At 32.9% G+C, this 25,000-nt stretch overlaps 1 protein-coding gene across 5 annotated transcripts in view; it reads right to left on the reverse strand.

Annotated features, from left to right (window-relative positions):
* Nucleotides 1–25,000, reverse strand: part of LOC145285801 (uncharacterized) — a 665,485-nt gene that overhangs the window by 168,821 nt on the left and 471,664 nt on the right. Inside the window, exon 2 of one of the 5 annotated variants that reach the window (XM_080134182.1) lies at nt 2,237–2,308. The exons of the other annotated variants lie outside the window; for them this stretch is intronic. The gene's annotated coding sequence lies outside the window, so the exon portion shown is untranslated. The remainder of the gene's footprint in view (nt 1–2,236; nt 2,309–25,000) is intronic. 5 annotated transcript variants of the gene reach the window in all.

The raw sequence follows: 25,000 nt of genomic DNA on the forward strand, positions 1-25,000 counted from the left end.
GTCTAGCCGCGCTGATCAGCAGTAAAACAGTGAAACAATACTGTATGTGAATGAGTATATATATATATATATATATATATATATATATATATATATATATATATATATGTATATAAAGCTGAATGTCTGTGTGTGTGTCTGGTCACGAATAGGCTCCTATATGGTTGACTATTTTATAAAATTGATTACATATAATGATAGAAAGTTTATCGAGATACAGCAATGGGTATGTTTGATCTGGCAGAAATAAAAAATTTAAAAATTAAAAAAAAAACGTTTACGATTGCTTATAGATATACATAAGAATATTTTAATAAGTATGTTTTAACTTAAATAGGGATGGTATAATAAATATGTGGAGTCTGTGTTCGCGCCTGGCCTCCATGGAATGGAAATAGGGGCAAATTTTAATAAAGAGTAAAGATCTATCTGCGAAGTATACTTTGATAATTATGTTTCAGTTGAAAGAAATGTGGTATAATAAAATTATGAGGTGTTCCTTCGCACCTGACCTCCATAGAATGGAAATATGTCACAATGTTTAACAAGGTTTTTTAATATAGATCCAGCGAATATTGTGATAAGTGTTTCAGTGTGAACCGGTATTGCATAATAAATTATGGAGGTAATCTGTTTTATTTTACTTTCATCATATTTGGCTTTGGTTTTGATGCCCCCAAATTCGAAGCTATCTCTTTCCACCCCTTGCTTTTCATAATCTAGCATACTTTCATAAATAAGAGTCCATTTTCTGAGGGCTGTTTTCGAACCAAGCCAACGGCGGGTACTTTTGATATATATATATATATATATATATATATATATATATATATATATATATATATATGTATGCATATCCTTTTTCTTAATAGGGCATACAGAATGTTGAGAGAATAGATTGTGATGCTTCATACAATATAAATGGTGATAAAATAGCACGCATAGTGCGCAATCGAAAAATATTTTTTTATAAATGATAGTTTCAAAATGATTCGTTTATTTAAATTATATTATCACTGGTGAATAATCTTTGCATACATGCTAACATTTGATCGCACACACCTGCTTGTGCAAACAAAAGTGGCAACAGGCAAATTAAGGAGCACACGAAATTAACTTGCGTCCCATGCTTCAAGCGATCCGTTTGATGTCAACTATTTGATCGGCACTCCATCTGCCAGAGCACCCAACGCGTGAAAACAGAAATTTTGAGTGTAATGATTTCCAGATTAGCTCGTAGCAATTTATCGCACGACACGAATCATTTTAGTATTATTTGGATTTATCGGACTACTGTTCTCATCTTAAGTGTGATTTTCAGAACGTTTCGGTCGATGCAACCTCCGACCTTCTTCAAGTGCATCTTGTCGAACTCGGGAATGTTTCTGTCGAACTCAAGAATTGTGAGGGAATTTCGAGCGGAACCCTTCATTTATTTAAAGGTGTAGCATACATTTGTTCCGTCAGCCATTTGAGATCCTAAATATTTAGCAATTTTATTTTTTGATCACCCACACTCAGGATTGAACCTTCAACCTTTTCGAGAATATCATTTTTAAGAATTGATTTTTCTTACTACTTTAACAACTGCGCCACGGGTCCTTGCGGAGAATTTCCGAGTTCGACAAGATACACCTGAAGAAGGTCGGAGGTTACATTGACCGAAGCGTTGTGAAAATAACACTCAAGATTATAACAGTAATTCGATGAATCTAATTAATACGAATAACTAATCCTCATCTCCAAAATTCACAAACGATGAATTTTTTTTTTTTAATTTTAATTAATGAACTTTCATTCATACTCTTATCGCATGAATCCGAAAATGTTATTTTAAGCATTGGCTTCCCCGATATTTTTCTCGTCAGAAGTATTTCTATAAAGACGTCGAGGAGTACGGGTGGGACTGTGTGAAGGTTGCCAACATCCTAAGTGAAAGCGATTTTGTTGAACGAACTAGATCCGAATTTTGGACACCAAGGTCGCAAGTCGCAATCGTTAACCACTAGACCACCGGCACATCCCTATGTGACCATTGCAAGTAAAACAATGTAGAAATCGTTTGCATATAGAAAGATGAATATAGAGAATACAATTATGAATTAACATACAATTTTCGTATCAATCATGAGAAACAGTTAATCGATTCCGGTGTAACAAGAACAAACATAGTTTACTTTAAATATAAACTGTTCCTCTTTTTATATGATAATTATGAAAAAAAAGTAATACTTACTCGTGTGTACAGGAGTGACTTATTTGTTAATTAGGTTTTATTCCAAACAGTATTCCATAAGAAACGACTTACCTGCAATGAAACAATAAACTGTTGATTAATGCTTTCAATATTAAAACGACCACATGAAAACAATTTGCATGCATGCGACGCGGCGTATTTCTAATACTTTAAGAGCAGAAATATCCGATGTTGCGGGGGATTAAGTTCAGACAAACACGCATAACATTTATTATAATATCATATTTTATTGTTACCGAAATCGGTGAAATCGCTCATTTTTCAATCAAATCGATTAATTGTCTGCTCTCGTTGGGGAACTATCGCGCTGGAAACCGGTCCGAAGCTTACTATTCTTCCCATAATGATTAGCTTCAAAATAATTTGTAGTTTACATTGCACTGTAGAGAACTTACTGTTAATTTTATGAAATCATTCTTATATTATGGCTTGAATTAAAGTTAAAATGAAGAAGCCAATCATTATGGTTCTATACATTCATTTCGAACATGGCTCTGTCATATCAAATAATCTACTGTTTAATAAATATGCCGTGCTTTTCTGCTTGTGAGGTAATAACACTTTTCAAATACACTTATGATGTTAGGCTGCATAAGGTGTTAACTTTAGACGAAAATTGTTGGTTCTTTCTCTCATCTGATTTTTTTAAATTATCCATATTATTAAAGACAGTTCCATATCTTACTGTCAAATAACACTGCCAGCCAAGTGAAGTACATTTGTGTGAAATTACAAAAGAAAACAAAAGAACTCGAACCAACCGTTTAGAAATCTAGAGGGAATGAAATCACACACACAATGTTTATCGCCTATATAATAAAATAACTGCTGAAATCCCGCCCTTGACCAACATATCGTAGGTTTGCAACAAAAGATGCCACATACAAAGTCAATACATCTAAGCTAATAGTCACTATCTTATGTAGCTTTTGAACACCATTTTATAAACATTCAGCTGTGATATTAAAATGCTGCATCGCATGTTACGAACAACACCATCACAACTGCAACATCTTTAAAGTAAGAAGTCCTTATTTTATTCTCTAAATATATTTTGTAACTCATATAAGCGATTGTTATAAGCATGTTGTTCGGTTATCCCATGGAAAAGAAAATAATAACCTGGAAAAAAGCTGTTAAAAATGTCGGAAAATGTTTTCATACTGATAATTAAATATACTTTTCATTTGCAATACTTACTTTTAAAACGAGCTTCAAGACAGTTGTAATATTAATAAGGGCATTAGCTTGTATGTGTTAGTTCCGAATATGTTATTAATATAGCTCTTAGGTCAGACATATAGCTGTAATACCGCGACAAATATAATTACACGTATGCAAAAAGATTAAATGCATATGGATGTCACATATAAGTAGCCCCCACTATTCATTTGATCTCTCTTTATAGCCTTTCATTCTTTTATTTTTATTTTCTTTCTTCCATGTCCATTGCATTCTTTTGCCGTTCATAATTCTATATCCGTGTAACATGGCCGTTGCTTTTTTAACGTTGACGTTACATTGCAACATTTCATTGTCTCGTAACGTCACAAAGGATCAAAATAATGAAAGAGGAAATAAATATAAATTCGACGAGGCATATTTCAAGTGCGTAGAAAATGTTTTTTTTTTACATATGCATCACCACTTATCAAGGCCAAGAGGCCACTACAGGATAATGGTTAAAGAGTGCACAGTAGAAATTGGCCAATATAGTAACCGTTAGTAATGGAGATTCGGTAAATTTGTTAACTTATATGGAACGTCTAATCAAAAACTTGTTTACGTTAGACTTGAAGACAACCATATTGTAGTAAGCTGGAAAGCAGAAAAACGGAAGACAATTCCACAGGCGTGCAGTTCTAAGAAAAAAGCTTTGCTCATGGAATCTACGCTAAGATATAGGCACAGATAAAGAGTGGGGGAAATTAGTGATAGTGTTTTCTGCTAGACGGGTGTTTCTTGTGAAAGTTTGGCGAGGGGGACTATAGAATTGAGCTCAGCCGAGCAGCTGCCATGAAAATAAAGATAAAGCAGAGACAAACTCGCAACCTCTCTTATGTGAGAAAGAGGATACAGGGAAGAGAAAAGGACAACTCCTACGAGGCTACGAAGTCTATTTTGAACTCTATCAAGGCAGGATAAGTTTTTTTCTACCAGCTCCTGCCCAGATGTGGCAACAGTACTCCATCCTTGGACGTACCTGGCTCTTATATAGATAGAAAATTGCATAAGAGGTGAGATATCTACTGGATCGATAGAAGGATCCCACCATTTTTCCAGCGGCCTTGGCAACGGATTTAATGTATATGTTTCATTTAAGATCAGGAGTAAAGGACAAGCCCAAAAGCTTGTCAAAACATGAGGCCTCCCCAAGACGAGGGCCATTGATTAAATTGATGCCAGATGGGGATGAGAGCATGGATGGTGTAAAGAGAGAAGCTTGTTTTTAGATGCATTATAAGTAACAAGTCACCTCTTTCCCATTGCACCACTTGCTCAAGATCAGAGGAGAGAGAATCAGAGAGAACTTGGTCGTTCACAGTCTTAGATGTGCTACCATAGATAGTAATGTCATCAGCATAGATGTCTACGAATGTTGTAAGGATGTGATTTGGAAGATCATTAATATAGATCAGGAAGAGAGTTGGGCCCGGGATGGACCCCTGAGGTACTCCAGCATTAATACTGTGAGCTTTTGATTTTTGACCATCAACCGCTACTCTTATGAACCTATCAGAGAGAAATGATTTAATAATTGAGAAGACATTTCCAGCTATACCGTAGCTGTAGATCTAGTGAAGTAAACCTTTATGCCATACTCTATCAAAGGCCTTTGATATGTCAAGAGCAATTGCCCTAGAAAGGTGGCCTCCGTCGAGATATTCGCTAATCCTATGAGATATAACTGTAAGCACATATGTTGTAGATCTAGTAGAACGGAAACCATATAGCGCGTCACTAAGAAGGTTATTTTTCTAAGATGGTCGATTACTTCTCTATTTAACACAGATTCCAGCAACTTACTCATGACGAACAGGAGACTTATTGGCCTGTACTGTGAGGGAGATGAGCGATCACCTGAATTCTTAAATACCGGGCATACTGATGACATTTTCCAGGGTGTCGGGAAGCAATTCTCCTTAAAACAACCTTTAAACAGCTTTGTAAGTATGGGCGCAAGTTCTGGTTGAAGTCTTTTGAGTACTATAATTGGAATACCGCCAGGGCCGATTGCTTTACTGGAATCAATGTTCTTGATTAGCTTGGCAACATTACGTGCATATATTTGTATATCACCTAGCATGTTTTCTAATACAGGAGGAAATATTGGAGGTTGGCAGCCTAGGTCGCAAAGGTTAGAATTAGCTGCAAAGTTTTGGCAAAGAATTTGGCTTTGTCTGATGCTGACGAGATTACCTCAGGTCCATTTATTAGAGTTGCGATAGAGCACACGCCTCTGTTCAGGATTCTGTTTGCTATTTTCCAAAACTGGTGGGAACCAAGTCGCTGCTCAGCTACTTTGGACTTGACGGACTGAGCATACAACTCTCTTGCGTTCTTTATTACGTTTTACAGTGGTTGCTGGCAGTTCTGAAAGCGGTTTTAGTCTCAGTAGATCTATTACGTTGCAAGCAATGGAAAAAAGTGATTTCTATGCGCAATGGCAGCAGCACATTCCGGAGAGAACCACGGCTGGCTGTTAGGTTTTTGCTGGAATTTCTTTTACGGTATGAAACGGTTTATACCTTCAATAAACCATTCTATCAAGTCTGATACTATAGAGGCCACATCCTTTTTAAACATGGAACGCAGAGGTAGATCTGATATAAATTTTTACATCATCAGCGCTCTGATTTCCATCTGCCATCAATTAAAATGGATGGCTCTCGTCTAGGAGAAGCCCCATGTTTTGACAAGCTTCTAGGTTTGACCTTTACTCCTGATCTGAAATGGAACACGTACATCAAGTCTGTTGCCAAAGTCGCTGGAAAGATGGTGGGATCCTTCTACTGCTCCAGAAGATATCTCACTACTGATGCAATTCTCTATCTATATAAAAGCCAAGTACGTCCAAGGATGGAATACTGTTGCCATACCTGGGCAGGAGCTGCTAAAAACAGCCTATCCTGCCATGACAGTGTACAAAATAGGCTTAGTGGCTTAGTGGGGGATGCCCTTTTCTCTTCTCTGCAACCTCTCTCCCACAGAAGAGACGTTGCGAGCCTGTCTTTGTTTTATCGTTATTTCCATGTCACGTGCCTGGTTGGACTCCAATCTCTGGTCCCCGTCTCGCCAATCTTTCACAAAAACACCCGTCTGGCTGAAACCACTGTCAATAATTTCCCTCACTCTTTATCTGTGCCTAAGTAAAGCGTAGATTCCATGAACAAAGCTTCTTTCTTAGAAGTGCATGGCAGTGGAACTCTCTCCCACTTGCCTGTTCCCAACCTGACTACAACTTGGATGTCTTCAAGTCCAATATAAACAAATTCCTGACAAACCGCCCCCTTAAGTAAGACACGTTTATAAAATCTCCAATACTAACGATTACTACGATACTATCCGATTGATTACTGTACACGCAATAACCCTTATCCCTGAGTGTCTTCCGGCCCTTGATCACCATGTCAAAAAATACACATAAAATTGCAATCAGTCAGTCAAGAACAATAATTAAAGCGAGCTTAGGGAGAAAGAAGACGTTTACTTTCTTCTTTTTTGATCAAATTCTGCTATATTTCAACCATCGTTTCCATTAATGGGTGATCTTTCCGTGCACCTGACAAACTCATGGCTCCTATTCTCAAGTTGTATTTCGATCTTAATAGACGCTGACTCATAAAAACATTTTTTCATTTTTCTATTAGAAAAATACCCTGCATAATATCACATTTACTTGCTTACAAACGTTGATGAAAACAATATAAAACTGGCGCGTTGTTTGACATTTAACTGAAATTATGCTTAATTGTTTTTCCAGAGTTGACAGCAAACGCCTATTCAAATATGTTGTCTACTAGATTGCTAATTTAAGATTAAAGAATCAAATATGCGTTTCATGGTTCACTATTTTGTACCGAATGCTTTACATTTAGTTTTAGGGGTTCAGTTTAAAAAGAAACAGCCTCTTTCAAAAGCAACGACCTCCCTGAAAAGGAGTGACCTCCCTAATGGGTTGTATGATCACTCGTAATGGACGCTTTTATAAATAGTTGCATTAAAGCGTTTCAGAAATTAGGTCAATGTGAGAGAAAATGGCGGCATAAACATTCACGAAACATCCAAAAAAGTCAATAGTAGAATAGATGCTGTGTAAGAGAGCGGGGGAGTGAAAAGAGTGTGCTAGGAATGTGAATAAATGCTCGTAATTGTTAGGCAGCAGTTCGAACTCATTTACTCTGTTGAATGATGATCATATTGAATGTAATTCAACTCACGAGAATCATGACTTAACGTATCCTTTTTCATTGTGAATCATCTTTTTTTATTAGAAATAATGCCAATTCGGAGAATAATGTTTCGGGGTTTATCCTGTTTATTTTCAGGGATGCAATATAGCATACATCATTTAATTAAAGTTGCTTTCAAACACACCGTGGCAGGTGTTCGCAATTATAGTTGTATGGCTTCCACGTATGATATTCTTTTGATTTAAATTTTTTTATAATGCTATACCCATGCATGCATACACGTTTATATATATATATATATATATATATATATATATATATATATATATTGCAATTAGGAAAGGAAGACTTTTATGATTCATGATTAAAAGTAAATTTGTATATATACAAATATATATATATATATATCTTCTCTCCAAAAAGGTGGGAATGAAAGGGAAGCAGGAGAGGAAAGAAAAAAAAATGGGGAGCCAGCTGACCGGTTTCGACCCTCGCTTCTCAAAGCTGTATCGAGGGAATTATTTAAAAAAAAAGAATGAAAGCGATTAAAATAGCGTTTTATTAAATTTACAGGGGGGAAAAAAAAGTGGGAAAACGATTTAAATAAAACGGCATTATGGACGAATACCCTAGAGATTAATCACGTTCAACCCCAGGAGGCATTCCCTTTGCTTGCAAAGAGATGGTTTCCTGAGTCGAACGCGAATGATCTCCAAGATCTTAAGATGGTATAATGAATGAGCACGACTAATAATGGTAAAAGAGACCGTGCTAAAGTTTGCTGCACAAGACGGGTTTTTAAGCAAATGATCAGTAATTGAAGACCCGTATGTGTTAGTAACGACATCAGTTGCCCGGTAGGTTCCATTCCTAATTTTACTGGGTACATGCTGTTGAATTCTTCCATCTAATGTTAATGTCGTTCGACCCAAGTAGTTGGCACTGCAACCACATTTAAAATTGTAAATAACATTACTTTTATGGTGGTGGGGGGGGGTAAAACGTCTTTTCGAGATAAGTATGTTTTAACTTAAATAGGGATGTTATAATAAAATTGTGGGGTATGCGTTCGCGCCTGGTCTCCATAGAATGGAAATAGGCATAAACTTTAATAAAGACTTTTCATATTTATCTGTGTAAGTATACTTAGATTATTATGTTTCTGTTTGAAGAAATATGGTATAATAAAATTATGGGGTGTTTGTTCGCACCTGACCTCTATAGAATGTCACAAAGTTTAACAAGGTTTTTTAATATAGATCTACCGAGTATTGTAATAAGTGTTTCAGTGTGAACAGGTATGGTATAATAAATTATATGGTTTATCTATTTTATTTTTACTTTCATCATAGTTTGCTTTGGTTTTCATACCTTCAAATTCCTTTTCATAACCTATCATGCTTTCATAAATCAGAGCCCAATTTGTGTAGACTGTTTTTGAACCGAGTCAACGTCTGGTACTTTTGCTACTATATATATATATATATATATATATATATATATATATGACTACTTCATTTAATAACAAAAATTAATATACGAGAGTATAAATTTATGTTTAAACTTTAAGTATTTTCTTCAACAGTGCACAATACGTAGGTAAAGCTAGGTAGTAAGTTATGAAATATATATGACAATTAAGATACACAGAATATTCCGCGTTTCATCCACGCAAATATTCATCCTAGCGTGGGTGAAACGCGGAATATTCTGTGTAGCTTAACTGCCATATATAGTTTAAAACTTATATATATATATATATATATATATATATATATATATATATATATATATATAGCAAGTTACCAGGCATTAAGGAGGGAAAGCCGTGTATTAAAAACGAGGTTATTAAGAGCGCTTAATGAAAAAGAGGAAAATATATTTTATTTACAATCATTTCATAGTCGCTACACTGACCACTTGTCTTAAACATTAGCATGTTCAGTGTAGTGAGTATGTAATATTTGTATACTTAAATAAAAGTAACACGCACGCACACACACACACACACACACACACACACACATATATATATATATATATATATATATATATATATATATATATACACACACATATGTGCTCTAAGTGCTCCACTTACGGATAGTATTCAACTGTAGCCCTTACTATTTAAAGCTGGAGAATATCCCTGTCTGCCTTATGAACAAGTTATGCACACTTCAAATTCAGAATGCTGCGTATGAAACACTAGTAGTGGTGTTGCTTTTTTCTTTATTATATTTCCGTTTCACTTAATACTGAAATGTGTCTTCACGAATGAGTGTATTTAAACATTGTGATAAATAATAGAATTATTCTGATTAATTACACGTATTTTTTCTGTAATATTTGAATTTTTCTAATATTCTTTTTGGTGTTTAAATCAAAACATTGTTCCATACGTATCAGGAACGCGTTCGATTTTCCGTCGATTCATCGTCGGGAGACAAACGTAGGTGTAATATAAGGCTATAGAAAATAAGATTTATAAAGGCAGCCGGGAAACGACATTTTACATTCGACGATGTCAGAATTAAAAGTATAAATTTTGATTGCGTCATACATCATAAAATTTTGTTTTGGATTTCAGACGTTGTGATTTAAATTGCAGTGTTCGGGATTATATATATATATATATATATATATATATATATATATATATATATATATATATATATATATATATATATACTAGCATTTCAGCCTGGCGTTGCCCGGGTGTTTGGAGGTGTATGCTGAGCAACAAAACAAAAAAAAGGTTATATATATATATATATATATATATATATATATATATATATATATATATATATATATATACACACCCACAGGGTTCCTCAGCCGAAAAGTTTTGATGAGAATAGTAGTCAGAATAATCCGTATAACACTAATTTATCGATCACAATCTAAAAAAAAAACAACAGAAGCTATTTTTCTGTTTCATTTAGAATAACTGTAAGCAGCATTCCTTTTCTCGGTTGGATTTTATAAACCAATGACATTACTGTCCACTAAAAAAACTTATGAACACTACTGTTATAGATAATTAAACTGCCCACTTCTAATAAGGACATGTCTTAAATTTTACATGACTTATTTTCCTTACGTTATTCAACGATGTTGTGGTTGCAAGGTTGAACAATAATTAGTAAGGAAATACAATGAAGACGCAAACAACAAGATAACGCAATAATAAGTGCATTAAAGAAAAGGTATATTTACAATATGTACAAATGACGGTGTCGAGTCAGAGAGTCTTGGTGGGAGGACATGTACGCTCTTCGGCGTCACTTCTGGTGGCATTTGAGTAAGACACACTAAGGCCACCCTAGGCTTGCCATTTATAGTGTTATGTTATTCGCATATGCAAATAAGTGGTATCCACCACAACAAACTGGTTGTTCAAAATATGGTTAGCCCTATGGATGTTTATACACCCCATAACAAAAAAATGTTTATAGTGCTATTATTTGGTAACATATTATAGTTTTCCTGGATAACAATATCTACGGTCCCTGTTGAAGAGTTTCGATCATTTGTATCTTATTGATATTAATCTACAATAATACAATAAAATACATCATACTAATTTAGGGTAAATTAATATATAACATTAGACAAGCTCATAGTTACAAAACATAAAGAGCAATAAATTCTAATAATAATCGCATCAAAACTTATGATAAAGAAAGTTCGAAAATATATTAATTCCATATTAAATATTACAGAGTACCCCAATGGTACATAATATGCGCTTGTATCTATAAATTTTTATTCAGACTGAAAAAATACAAAAATATATAAATTATAAAATCATACCAACTGCGGTGACTGGACACCCCAGGAGGATTAAACCACCTCTACCCTTTTTTTAAATTACATTTTCACCCCAAACAAGGCACATTGCCAATTTGTTGTAGGGGGCTACTATCGGGGGCATAAGCATCAGGGGTACTGTGTAGGAAGTTGGGCAGCAAGATGTCGGTTCACGTTGCACTTGAACTTCTGCATGTCAGTGCAGTCGGGAAAAGGGACCCGGAAGGGAATTCCAAAGTCTAGGTTGTCTGGGGAAGAAACTACTGAAGTAGAAGGCTCTCTTGCATCTAGGGATCTCTACTGTGAAGGGGTGGGATTTAGCTGCTTGTCGGGTTTGTCGGGGGTATTTACGTCCTGCAGTTCGCCAGAACATTCTCCGTTAAAGTATTTTTAGAACATGCAGAGGAATGCAACATTTCGTCGATGGGACAGAGGCTGACGTTTAGCTGACAGTTCAGGACCTATCAGATTGGTGACTCTCCTTTGAACCTTTCCTAGGAGCGAGAGACTAGTGGCAGATGCACCAGCCCAAATATGACAACAATACTCCATACATGGGCGAATGGTGGCCTTATGGAGGCATACCCTGAAGAAAAGCTGGAATTCAACCTGACTATACCATGGGTGCTATACCCTCATTGCATCAGGAGTGCACTTCGAGGGAAGAAATACGTAACCAAGAAGGAATTATGAGCATATACGTAAAATTAGGGCGAGAAAACACCTCGTGGAACCAACGTAGATTTTAGACATTCTTTTATAAGCAAGCCTATCGATTATCTCCCCTTTGCAACTTAGTTTTTCTCTCTTCTGTTATCTATTTATATACTCGCTATATCTAATCCTCTGTCATTCTCTTTCTATATTAGACTCTCCATAATGTTTTTATATCTCTCTACAACATTTTACACTACAGACACACAACTATTCCTACCGTCTTTTTATCTATACTGGTTTTCGCTATTCGGATACGATTTGGCTAGTCACGACTTTTTCGCTATCGGAACTCATTTGCATATCGGTCGAGATTACGATGCCAATTCATGTCGGCACATAAATAGAAGAGTAGAGAAGAAAATGCAGAAAGTTTCTATCGAAAGCGTTGTTACAGAATGGAGTCTTGTACAACCAGTGAAAGGAAACAGAAATACAAGAATTGGCTGAAGGGAGGGACCGTTATAAATATTATCGGTATTAATATTACGTGGTAAACGTAGCATTGTGGATGATTTTAGTAATGCCTTACTTAGAATTTCTAGTTCTGTTATTGTATTGATTACTGTAATTTCTATTTTTATAAATATTGTTAGTTGCATATGGATTCACACACACACACCTACACACACATACACACATATATATATAAAACTATATATATACATATATATATATATACATATAATATACACATACATATATATACTTACATATATATATACATATATATACATAGATATATACATATACATCATATATATATAGATATATATATACATTATATATATACATTATCTATATATATATATATACATTATATATATATACATTATATATATATACATTATATATATATACATACATTATATATATATACATTATATATATACATTATATATATACACATTATATATATATACATATATATATATATATATATATATATATATATATATATATATATATATATATATACATGTTCGAGTCCTAACAACAGTCAAGGTACGCCGATGAAGGAGAAGGACTCCGGAACACGCGTGCACGTAGATTACTGTTCGTAAATAGTAATAAACTAATCAATGAATAAATAGGTCCAAATATCTCTAAATATATCGGAATAGTGAATTTATTACGGACTGAGTAATGCTATCGGAAAATATTGGAATCGTACTATAACTAATATATTTACATACAAATATATATAATTATATAGGCATATATCCACATACATATATACATATATGTTTATAAATACACATATACATACACACGTGTTAGTGCATATATACAAACATATACGGATATTTATACATTCATATACGCATATGTGTATATATATATATGCATGTATAGATACATGTAATACATATACACACATACATATATATATACATATACATACGGAAATACATAATATGTGCATATATACATACATACGCTTACATGCATATATATACACATGCATATTCATACACACATACATATAAACACACACACACACACACACATATATATACATACTTGCATTATGAAAAATATATATGAATACATACATGTATCAACATATATACATAAATAAACAAATGTATGAATATATATGATAATTACTTCATCTCTGCAGATGATTGCAATCCTACCATACACGATGGTTTTCATCAGTCTTAACAGTTAATCTCCCATGGCCAGGTAGATGGTTATTCATAACAACAGTGGGCTTACATAGCCTGAAGCAAAGGTGACCCATGAGATCGAGTGTCCGAACCGGGTTTACTGGGCCACTCCCTGGTGTGGTGGCCCTGTTAAATGAATGTATATATATATATATATATATATATATATATATATATATATATATATATATATATATATATATATATATATATATACAAATGTAACACTTTGTTCGTTCGTAATTAATAGTCTAAATAACTAAATAAATGATTGCTTCGACATTTTGGTATAATATGTTTAATGTACCCATGCGTGTTTTTATATATCTCTTTTTAATTATAACATTGTACTTAATTTTTCTATAATAAATAGGTGGTTTTCTTTGTACCGATAGGCTATTTTTTTATTTAGGGACAATTATTTATCATCGCTTGCCGTCACGTGACTAGTGTTTCCAATTTAGCGGTTTTCTCGCTAGATCTGGAGATTTCGTTTGCAATCTATCGGGGAATTCTAGAAAATCTGGAGATATTTCGCACCCACACACCCGAAATTTTAGATTAAAAAATAAAGAAAAGCGCTTAAAACTACTTTAAAACATAAAATAAACTAATTATTGTAAGTAAAGAAAGTAGCATTCATTACCTTTGGTAACAATTATTTATTGATTATTTGTTTTGTTTTTCACCTTTTTTTCGGCAAACCATCCTAAAATCTCGTTATAAAATCGATTTTTCGAAGTACATTTTAGGGGGGGGCATTCCAACCCCCGTAGTTTAATTTAAAATACGATCTTAGCAACTTCCCTTAATTTAGAATTATTTAGTCGAAAATTGTAAAAAGCAAGAACAACAGCAAAAAAAAAAGTACTTATACCAAACACATTTGAATTTTATTATCTACCAACCTAAATAATTTTAACATGCTAAAACAAAATACTTTTGTTTTTTTATTTTTCTAATTTCCAAATATGTTGTTCAAAGTTGATTTTACACACTGAGTAAAAAAACTAATAAACAAATGTCCGCTTATCGCTTAAGGAGTCAGGAGGCTTAATTGAAGTCCCCAGTTGTTAAACGACATGCAACAAATAAACAAATGTAAAACAAATGACTTATCTACTACTAACCCTAAGTTTCAGCTGCACCCCCAAATTTAGAGTTAGTGATAGTCATAGATTTTATATAATTTTCCAAGAACGAAGTCCCCATTGGCTAAACGACATGCACCCAGTTAATTGTTGTAAAGAAAACTTTTAATAAAAGAAATGAAATAAAAATAACTTTAACACAGTTTCAGCACGTATAAAAGATACCTGAATTTTACTGCATTTGGTATCATTTATTTTTGTTATTGTTCACAATTTCTCGAATATTAATTATTTTACACAAATGATTGTGTTGTTCCTACTTACTTACCCCCCCCAAGAGCCGTCATTCATGATTTTACTTATTTTTACTAATTTGTTGAGGTTTATTTTATTTAATTGTCAGCATGAAACAACTTTTTAAGATGCAGCATATGCTAACACTTCAGCGAAGTTTACTGTATTTATTTTTTTAGCAAACAAAGTTTTCCAGTTTATTTATTGTTTTGCATAATTAATGATGGACGTATGTTTTCTGTTTTTCTTAATATCTTTTGAAAAAAAAGTAATTTGTACAGTCTCTTGAAAAAAAATCAAACTTTTCTCTGGTTTCACCTAACTATTTACAACGTTCATATAAAGCATTCATCTGTTCTTTTTATAATAAAAATTATGTTTTCAAAAAGAAATGTTAACTGCAAAATTTCTTTAAAATAAAGTGCAAGTTTTCCTGAAAAAAAAAACTTTCACCTAACAATTTATGGTAAAAAATTATATTTTTGGGTGGGAAAAACCAAAAAAATGCAAAAAATAATAAATGTAAATAAACGAAAAAAATGCATTTTTTCTTGAGGAATGTGTTCCATTTTAATAAACTGAGCCACAGCAATGCGTGGCCGGGTACAGCTAGTATATATATATATATATATATATATATATATATATATATATATATATATATATATATATATATGTGTGTGTGTGTAATTGTATATTTATATATATTTATATATATATGTTTGTACAAATATAAATATATGTATTTTTTTATATATGAATATGTATATATATTTATATACATATATATACATATTTATATAAATATATTCATGTGTATAATATATGTTTGTATATATATTTATATATATAAATATATATATATATATTTATATATATGAATATATATATATATTTATATACATATATACATATTTATATAAATATATTTATATATATATATGTTTGTATATATATTTATATACATATATACATATTTATATAAATATATTTATATATATATGTTTGTATATATATTTATATATAAATATATATATGAATATATATATATATTTATATAAATATATGTATTTATATATATATATGTTTGTATATATATTTATATATAAATATATATATGAATATATATATATATTTATATAAATATATATATTTATATATATATATATGTATATATATAAATATATATATGAATATATATATATATATATTTATATAAATATATATATTTATATATATATGTATATATATATATATTTGTATATATTTATATATATATATATTTGTATATATTTATATGTATATATATTTGTATATATTTATATATATATATATTTGTATATATTTATATATATATATTTGAATATATTTATATATATATATATATTTGTATATATATTTATATATATATTTGTATATATTTATATATATATATTTGTATATATTTATATATATATATATATATTTGTATATATATTTATATATATATTTGTATATATATATATTTGAATATATATATATATTTGTATATATATATATATATATATATATATTGTTATATATATATATGTGTATATATATATACAGATATATATATATATAAATATATTTATATAAATATGTATAAATATATATATATATATATATTTGTATACATTTATATATATATAACTACTTCATTTATTCACATAAATTTAATATCCGTAAGTATAGATTTATGCGTAAACTTTAAGCATTTACTTCAAAAGTGCTCAATACGTAGGTAGAGCTAGTTAGTAATGTATAAAATATATATGACGATTAAGCTACACCGAACATTCTGCGTTTCATCCAACTATAGGACTCGTTAGGCCTATGCGCGAACCCCGTGGCTGCCCCCCGTTTTAATATATGTTGAGGATTTCTAGTTGGCCAATCAGCCCTCCCGCATCCACCGCGCCCCTTCCCATCAGCCAACGAGCCTGCACCCCATCAAACAAAGGAGCTGTCTCAGAACCAGCCCAGCGGTTCTAGGTAGACGTTCTCCTTTTTTTTTTTGGGGGGGGGGTGGACTCACTCTAGTATAGCGATGAACAATAGCTTTAAAACTAACAATAAAAATAGAAAACAAACAAATAAATGAATTAGATAGGCATGAGTATACATAGGCGGTCACACACATATATGTGTGTATGTGTATGTATGTATGTGTGTGTGCATGTGTGTGTGTACACATAGGTATGTTTATATGTATAAAAAATACATACATATATATATATATATATATATATATATATATATATATATATATATATATATATATATATATATTAGAAGTTGATCCCGGCTTTACTCATGCCCTTTTTACTGTTCATAAAATTTTTACTCATAATGAGGTAAACTACATACAAAATTTAAAGTGTTTTGACCCAAAATTGACTAAATAGTTCGTTAGAGGTCACAAAGATCAAATCTTGTTAACTATATATATATATAGCAGTGCGTGAGTTTTTATTTAAATGGATATTCGTTTAGGTTATTTGCAAGAACCGATCCTCCGATGGGTTGAACTGCTGACCAACAGCACTATGTTATAATTAAGGTTTAATTCTCGGCTAGGGGAAAGTGCTAGTCTTGCTGCACTGATGAGTTGTGATACAACGAAACATTACTGTAAGTGGATAACTATATATTTAAGTTCTCTTCTGGTTGAGCACTATCCTATATGTATCTTGCTTGCTATTTAAATGGCCAAAAAGCGAGGCTCACTTTTTTTCATTTTTAAAGATACAAGTAGCTTGAGCAGTGTAAAAGCGGTAGGCGAAGTTTTATTTAAAATGTACATTTGTTAAGGTCGTTTTCGAGCACTGATCCCGTGGGACGGCGGGTAAAACTGTTGACTTTAATAGATGGTTGTAGGTTTCATTCCCGGCTTTTTTAGCCGTACTGATTAGTGGTGGTACAACGAAACAGTACCGCATATGAATGACTTATGATTCTAAATGCTTCATAAGATGAACGGCTAATATAATATGGGTTTGAGTCATTTTCTTGTTTTTCTTTGGCTTCCATTCATCTATTTATCATTCGACGAAATTACGATTCTTTCGGCTCAAGTCGCCGAGCAAATGAAGTCCACGAGCAGATCCATTTCAGCGTAACATGACACGATAGTCGTTCGAAAGTGTCACCTTGTCAGTTGATGTCTAGCGGCGGCCATGAAGCAAACGGAAATGGACGATTCTCCAATCGGTTGCTGTGTGTTGTTGAATAAGTAATGGCCGCCACTTGCGGCTTGTGGCCACTTTACACGGGAATTAATCAAACAATCGATAACCATTAGACTTGGAAATCTATCACGATCTTTATGGACAAACTTTCACGGTCTACTCAACATATCTTTGTCGCCAAGTGTCTGACACGTTCGCCTTATAGAGTCTCCTCTGCTTATCGTATCACATTCTCACTGTAACTTACTCTCTCGCCCAGTTTCACTATCGCTGCTGTCTCTTCCACAAACGCATTTATATCTGCTCTTACATATATCCTTTTGAATAACGCTTATTCGTCCAAGTCGGCATATTTCTCTTTCTCCCTATAGATTGCAGATGTTACACATTAATAGAAAACCGGGCTTCTATCGTCTGAACTATTCATTATTGAATCCTTGACGAGGCGGTTAATATCGTCGAAAAATAGATCGACTCCCGTAATAATATTTCTAGTGTTCACCTAATTCTGTCGATAGGAGGTTTACATATGTCTTAAGCACGCTTGATTTTTAGTTTAATACATTTGAGTATTTTTAAAATATATATATATATGAATATATATATATATATATAGAGAGAGAGAGAGAGAGAGAGAAAGAGAGGGGGAAAGAGAGAAAGAGAGAAATATAGATAGTTATAGTAATATATACGGGATAACCATGTTAACACGGCGGTTTACATTAGATAACCTTCATTATGCAACGATGCGTCCGGTTAGTTGCAGATGGATGACCATTTCAGAATACCATGCGGTGTATGCAGATATCTCCGGATTAGTATACGGTATGCATTTAAAACGAATAGAAATTGCAATCCTCAACCTTTATGAAGATATGTATCTAAGAAAAAGAAACTGTTTTTGTAAAACATTAGGTCGACAGTGTGTTCTATTTAGTGCTTCAATAAAGAATATCTCCCCTCCTCTCTCTGTCTGTATATATATATATATATATATATATATATATATATATATATATATATATGTATATATATATATATATATATATATATATATATATATATTATTAGTAGTAGTAGTAGTAGTGGGGCGATTCCAATATTTTTCCGATTCCGATAAAATTCTCGATTCCAATTTCGATTCTTTACAAATCTATAGATTGTCCCCCCCTGTTTTTCGTCAAAAGCACATGTTAAATATGCAGATATTTTCCCAAACGTAAAATTACACTTGTGAATGATGATTTATTGATTTTAGCTTTACTGGTAATTTAAAATAAAATAATATTTATTATTTTATCATCATTATTTCCAGCAATGGAAGAATTTGGTTTCTAAAAAATATCGAAAAAAAAGGACAATTTAAAGAATCGTTTGGTGTCAGAAATAGGCATCAATACCCCGCAAATCTTCCGATTCCTCCGACTCACGATTCCGATTAATCGTCCCAACACTAATATATATATATATATATATATATATATATATATATATATATATATATATGTGTGTGTGTGTGTGTGTGTGTGTGTGTGTGTGTGTGTGTGAAAGAGAGAAAGAGAAAGGAGGAGTCTTAGTATGTGCCTTATTATCCCTTCAGAGAGACTAAACGTTTTTCAAGGCACCCCGGTGGGGGAGGTTATAAGATAAAGGGTTTTATTTATATCATATTTGATTATAAGTTTATTATACAGATGTGTTAATAAAACGATAAACGCATTCACTTAATGTGTGTGTTTATGTAAATTGCGTATACATTACCGTAAATAAAATTGGCACAATACTTAATCTGCATACCACTGTAATCACACACACACACACACACACACATACATATACATATATATATATATGTATATATATATATATATATGTATATATATATACATATATATATATATATATATATCAAGAGAGAGTGAGAGAGAGAGACGGGTGTTTTAGTAAGAATATGATTTCTATGGTAAACTTCCATCTAGAATATAAAGGGTAGATTATAATTTTTTATTAAAGATCGGTAGAAGACTACGTCCGCTGGCTCACTAAACAAATGGCTCACTAAACAAATGGCTCACTAAACAAATGCTGAAAACTGATAGAGATAATCAGATCCTATTTCGTCCCAACCACCATAGTTGGGTTTTGGTTCCCCACTCCATACAACCGTAAAAGTTCAGAATTGTTTTAAATATATGCATTGAAGAACAAATAAAACCTTACAGCGGTTTTTTATTTAACTCTAATTGTATTGGTTGTTTCACCTGATATTAATGGCGCTAGTTAAAATAAGACTAATAGTTCTGACTGTGGTAGCATTAGTACGGGAAAGTTACTTATCTCTTAGGTACAATCGTGTCTTTTGATGCATGAGGCTATAACAGATCCATCCCCTGGAAATTTAATATCTTGATAGTCTGCTTTTAGATTATTTTTGGTGTTTTTTTTTTCATTAAATGTTTATTTGTGCATTGAATTGGCGGTTCTCTTTAGGGCCAATCTTCGAGTATGTCTGAGCTAGCTTGGACGTTGTTTGCAGATTATTAATCATATTAACCTTGCTTACTGCGATCTCTAACTTCTTGTTTAGTAATTCCATTGTTTCGTTGATTTCTAGTATTTGGGAAGCTGGTTTCGTATGAAGAATCTTGCATAAGTTTCCAGACTGTTGGTATAGACACTAATATTAACAGTACATACATTAAATTTTACACCTCCTTCAAAGAAATCTTTTCCGTCTGCAATGAACTTGTACAATTCCAACAATATCTTTAAAGCCTAACTGAAGTCCTCCTCTGTAAGCGTGTCAGTTATCCTCGTTACACTCCCTTTCATCTCCACAATTGTCTCACAACGGCAGCCGCTTAGGTTTTCTTTGTGTCAAGTCCAACAGCAAAAGTGATAAGAACCAAGGTCTGGACTATAGTGAAAGTGATGAACTGTTTAATGTCCATCTTGGGTTAATAGTCTGTGACAAACAAGGATGGAAAACCATTGGGACAAACTTCGCGCAAACCTTCCGCATCTTCAGTTCCTCGTGAATAATTGAATGTAAAGTTACCACACTGGAATCAAACTGTGCACTTATTGTTTCTATAGACCCACGACGGTTTTTATATCTAAGGTGCTTCTGGAAAACTTGCTCCTTTTACACTTCTCATCGTCCCTCACAGACAACTTGCCTTTCTTAAATATCTTATGACACTCGAAAACTGATTCTCTATTCAGGCAAGATGCTCTAAAAGCAAGTTGAAGCATTCCATATTTTTCTTTGGCATTTTTTTACGTTTCAAAGCAGAATTGTATTGCATATCGTACTACTAAAAGTTCCTCACGTTCAGAATGTATTTTTGAAATTTACCAGCTGTGACATTAAGGCTTTATTCCAATTCTTGCTGTAGCTCTTTTTTTGAACAAAATCATAAATATATTCCAGTCATCTCATAAGATGTATACCAGCAACAAACTGAATTTTCAAGAGTCTACGACAATGTTGAGTATCTGTACGAAAACTTTTGGAAATTGTTATTATTTTGGTGGTGATAATCGAGTATCTTTCGTTTATGCGACTAAAGATTACAGTTAGGTTTTGGGTCAGCGGTTCCACTCTGGGAGGAGATGGGGGGTTGTTTCATATGTATACATGAATAGTTTAAAGAACAAATAAAACAAGTCAGAGGATTTTGCAACGAAATTATATTTACTAACATTCGAAAAACAAGTGTTTAAAAATAGGATGGCAAAGCGACGTAGAGAATAGAGAATTCGATTGCTACAAAAGACTCGAAAAGCAGAAAGCCAACCAGCAAATTCCGTCAACAAATGCACGCACTGTGGAAATAGCGAAGAACACAACGTTTCTATCCGAGAATTCCTCATCGTATTATAAACTTCTCTTTGGCGACAATCTTTTCTCCTCTCTACACTTTAGCGATCGATCGATGCCTCCCTTCAGTCTCAAAAGACAAAGGATACCCCAGTGGGGGGCAGTTGCGCGTGTAATAGTGAGGCAAGGGTCGCGCAATCCCTAACCTCACCTTGCCTGAATCGGCACTGTTTAGGTCCAGTGGCAAGGAGAAGACCAGGATGACTGGAAACAATGCCGAGATAAGCGGAGAGCACATACAGCACCTCGAAGTCCTAAATGGTCACCCATTTAGAACTGACCAGGCCCAACGTTGCTTAAGCGGTGATCCAGCGGGAACCGGTGTATCAACGTGATTATGCCATGTTTACACTCTAGCACAGAGTCGCAGAACTAAAGGCTTCCAACAATGCATTTCTCATATGAAACTTACTGGACAAATACGAATTAGATCAACAAAGCGGATAAACAACGAGGATCGTCGATAACAAAGAATGGGTTTACAAATATCCCAGGTTAATGATATAAAGGATGAGTCGATATATGCAAACGGCCATCCTGAAAGTGAAGGGGTGCGTCGTTATCCCATCAGTTTCCATCGTCGAGTATTTGATTGTCTATGCTATAGCGTAATTAAACCCTAATCCGTTCAGCATTGATAACATTATTAAAATTATAATTTGATAGATTATGTTGTAAACGATAGCGAATGGGTACAAATAGATTTGATAAATACTTTAATATAAATAATTCATAGTGAAAACTCCTCTAACTACAACCATTATAAAAATGTTATTCTCTCTGGGTGTACACAAAACTAAACAACATTTCCATGAGTAACGTTTTTTTTAAGGATTACCTTCTGTGGAAGATAATATTACGGAGATGCTTTGCAGTTTACTACAATGGGATCTTTTTGATTCCTAATATTTACAAAATATTACCGAGCGTTTATTGTTCATTCTTTTTTATTTATTATTATAATTTTTTTTTAATTATAGTCTCCATTCCTTTGGCAATCGCATTTACTCGTGTCCTCAAGTTATCCTTGGGGTTTTATATGCGTAAAAGCATTAGACTATAAAAAAGGTATGATGTTTTTATATTAAATACTGTTAAATTTAAGACAGATTTAAGCGACACCGTTTGATCACAATATAATTTCTGTACCCAGGAATACCGTTTAACAATAACCAATATCTTGATATCGTGAAATGCAAATAAACATAAATGTTAAGCAATACCGGTTAGAAACCAAGGATAGTTTATTCCTTTTCTGCATATTAAAAGGGCTAAAATCGATTGATGTTTAATAGTTTATAGCATTTAATATAATCTTTGTTATGATGCATAATTTCACTTTAAGCTAGATGTCATTTCCTAATGAGTCAACTATTCCATTGGATATGTGTGTGATTGATCTTCCCGTATGTCGGGAATAGCACGTGGTGTCCTCAGCAAACATATTCATTTCCTGGGCAATTGCATCAGTAAGGTCGTTTATTTAAATAAAAAATAATAAATTTCAGGTGGCGAAAGATTTTCTCCATGCGGAAACAGTGCAGTATTTTACGATGTAGTTTCTGTTTTAGATGTAGTTTCTGTTTATACGATTGTAATAGTAGCAAAACGGTTTTTAACAGGAAATTACCGGATGTTTACAGCAATCTTTCTTTCTGGTCTTGATTTAAAGCCCGCCGAAGGGTTCCATTAAAGCACAGTTTTCTTCAACGAAGAAGCCATACTTTACAACTGAGATAGCAAACGATCGAGGCGCTTGTTGTCAAAGTAGAAGAGCTCCGTTGTGGCAAACTACAATAAAATCAGCATAAAAAACTTTCACATACGATTCTGAATTTCTCGCATGAGAATAAGATTTGACTGCCTATTGTTTACCCGTGTGTGTTAAAAAATCGCGGACAACGATTTATCTGATAATAGTATAAGCTTTAGACAAGACACCAATTTTAAGCTTTGGATCATATTTTTTAGAAGCTTAATACTCTATTGAATCCTTATTTCTTTGAAGTCAAAATATGTTAACCAAGTAGACCCTTAATGTCTCTTACTATTCAGAAAAGAGTCGCCATCGAACTGTTTATCACTGAAAGGTTTTTTTGTGCTATGAAATAATCAATCTCCCTATTCAGTTAATTTACGTCGACGAAAGGAGACGAAGACGACAACACCGATCAAGATGACTGACTCGATATATGTAGCCCGGATTTCAGACAAGAATACAGTCACAATGTCAATATGTATATTTACTTCCCGAGACAACTACAGTTTTTTTTGTTTTTTTTACGTCGACCACCTGCCTATTGACCTTATGAGAAGGAAACGGACGCCTCATCCGGTAAACAAACTAGAAAGAAGGAATATATAGATAGAATTAATGTTAACTCTGTCTGGGTTGTTTAATTTTCATTTTCGTGTCTCATTATTTGAGGTTTCACCAATCCACTTTCGTTTCTACATGTTTGAGATATTTTTTTAGTGGATCGATATGATGATAGTTTTGCATCAGTGCGGTTTTATTTATTCTGCATATTGTATTTATATGTTGAAAAAAATTATATATATATATATATATATATATATATATATATTCAAGCAAATATTATTAAATGCAACATAAAGGAATTGCTTTATGGTTCTTTTTTTTCGTTT

Source organism: Euprymna scolopes, chromosome 10 (assembly GCF_053919585.1).
Source record: "Euprymna scolopes isolate OS-2025 chromosome 10, ASM5391958v1, whole genome shotgun sequence".
In the NCBI taxonomy this organism is placed as follows: domain Eukaryota; kingdom Metazoa; phylum Mollusca; class Cephalopoda; order Sepiida; family Sepiolidae; genus Euprymna; species Euprymna scolopes.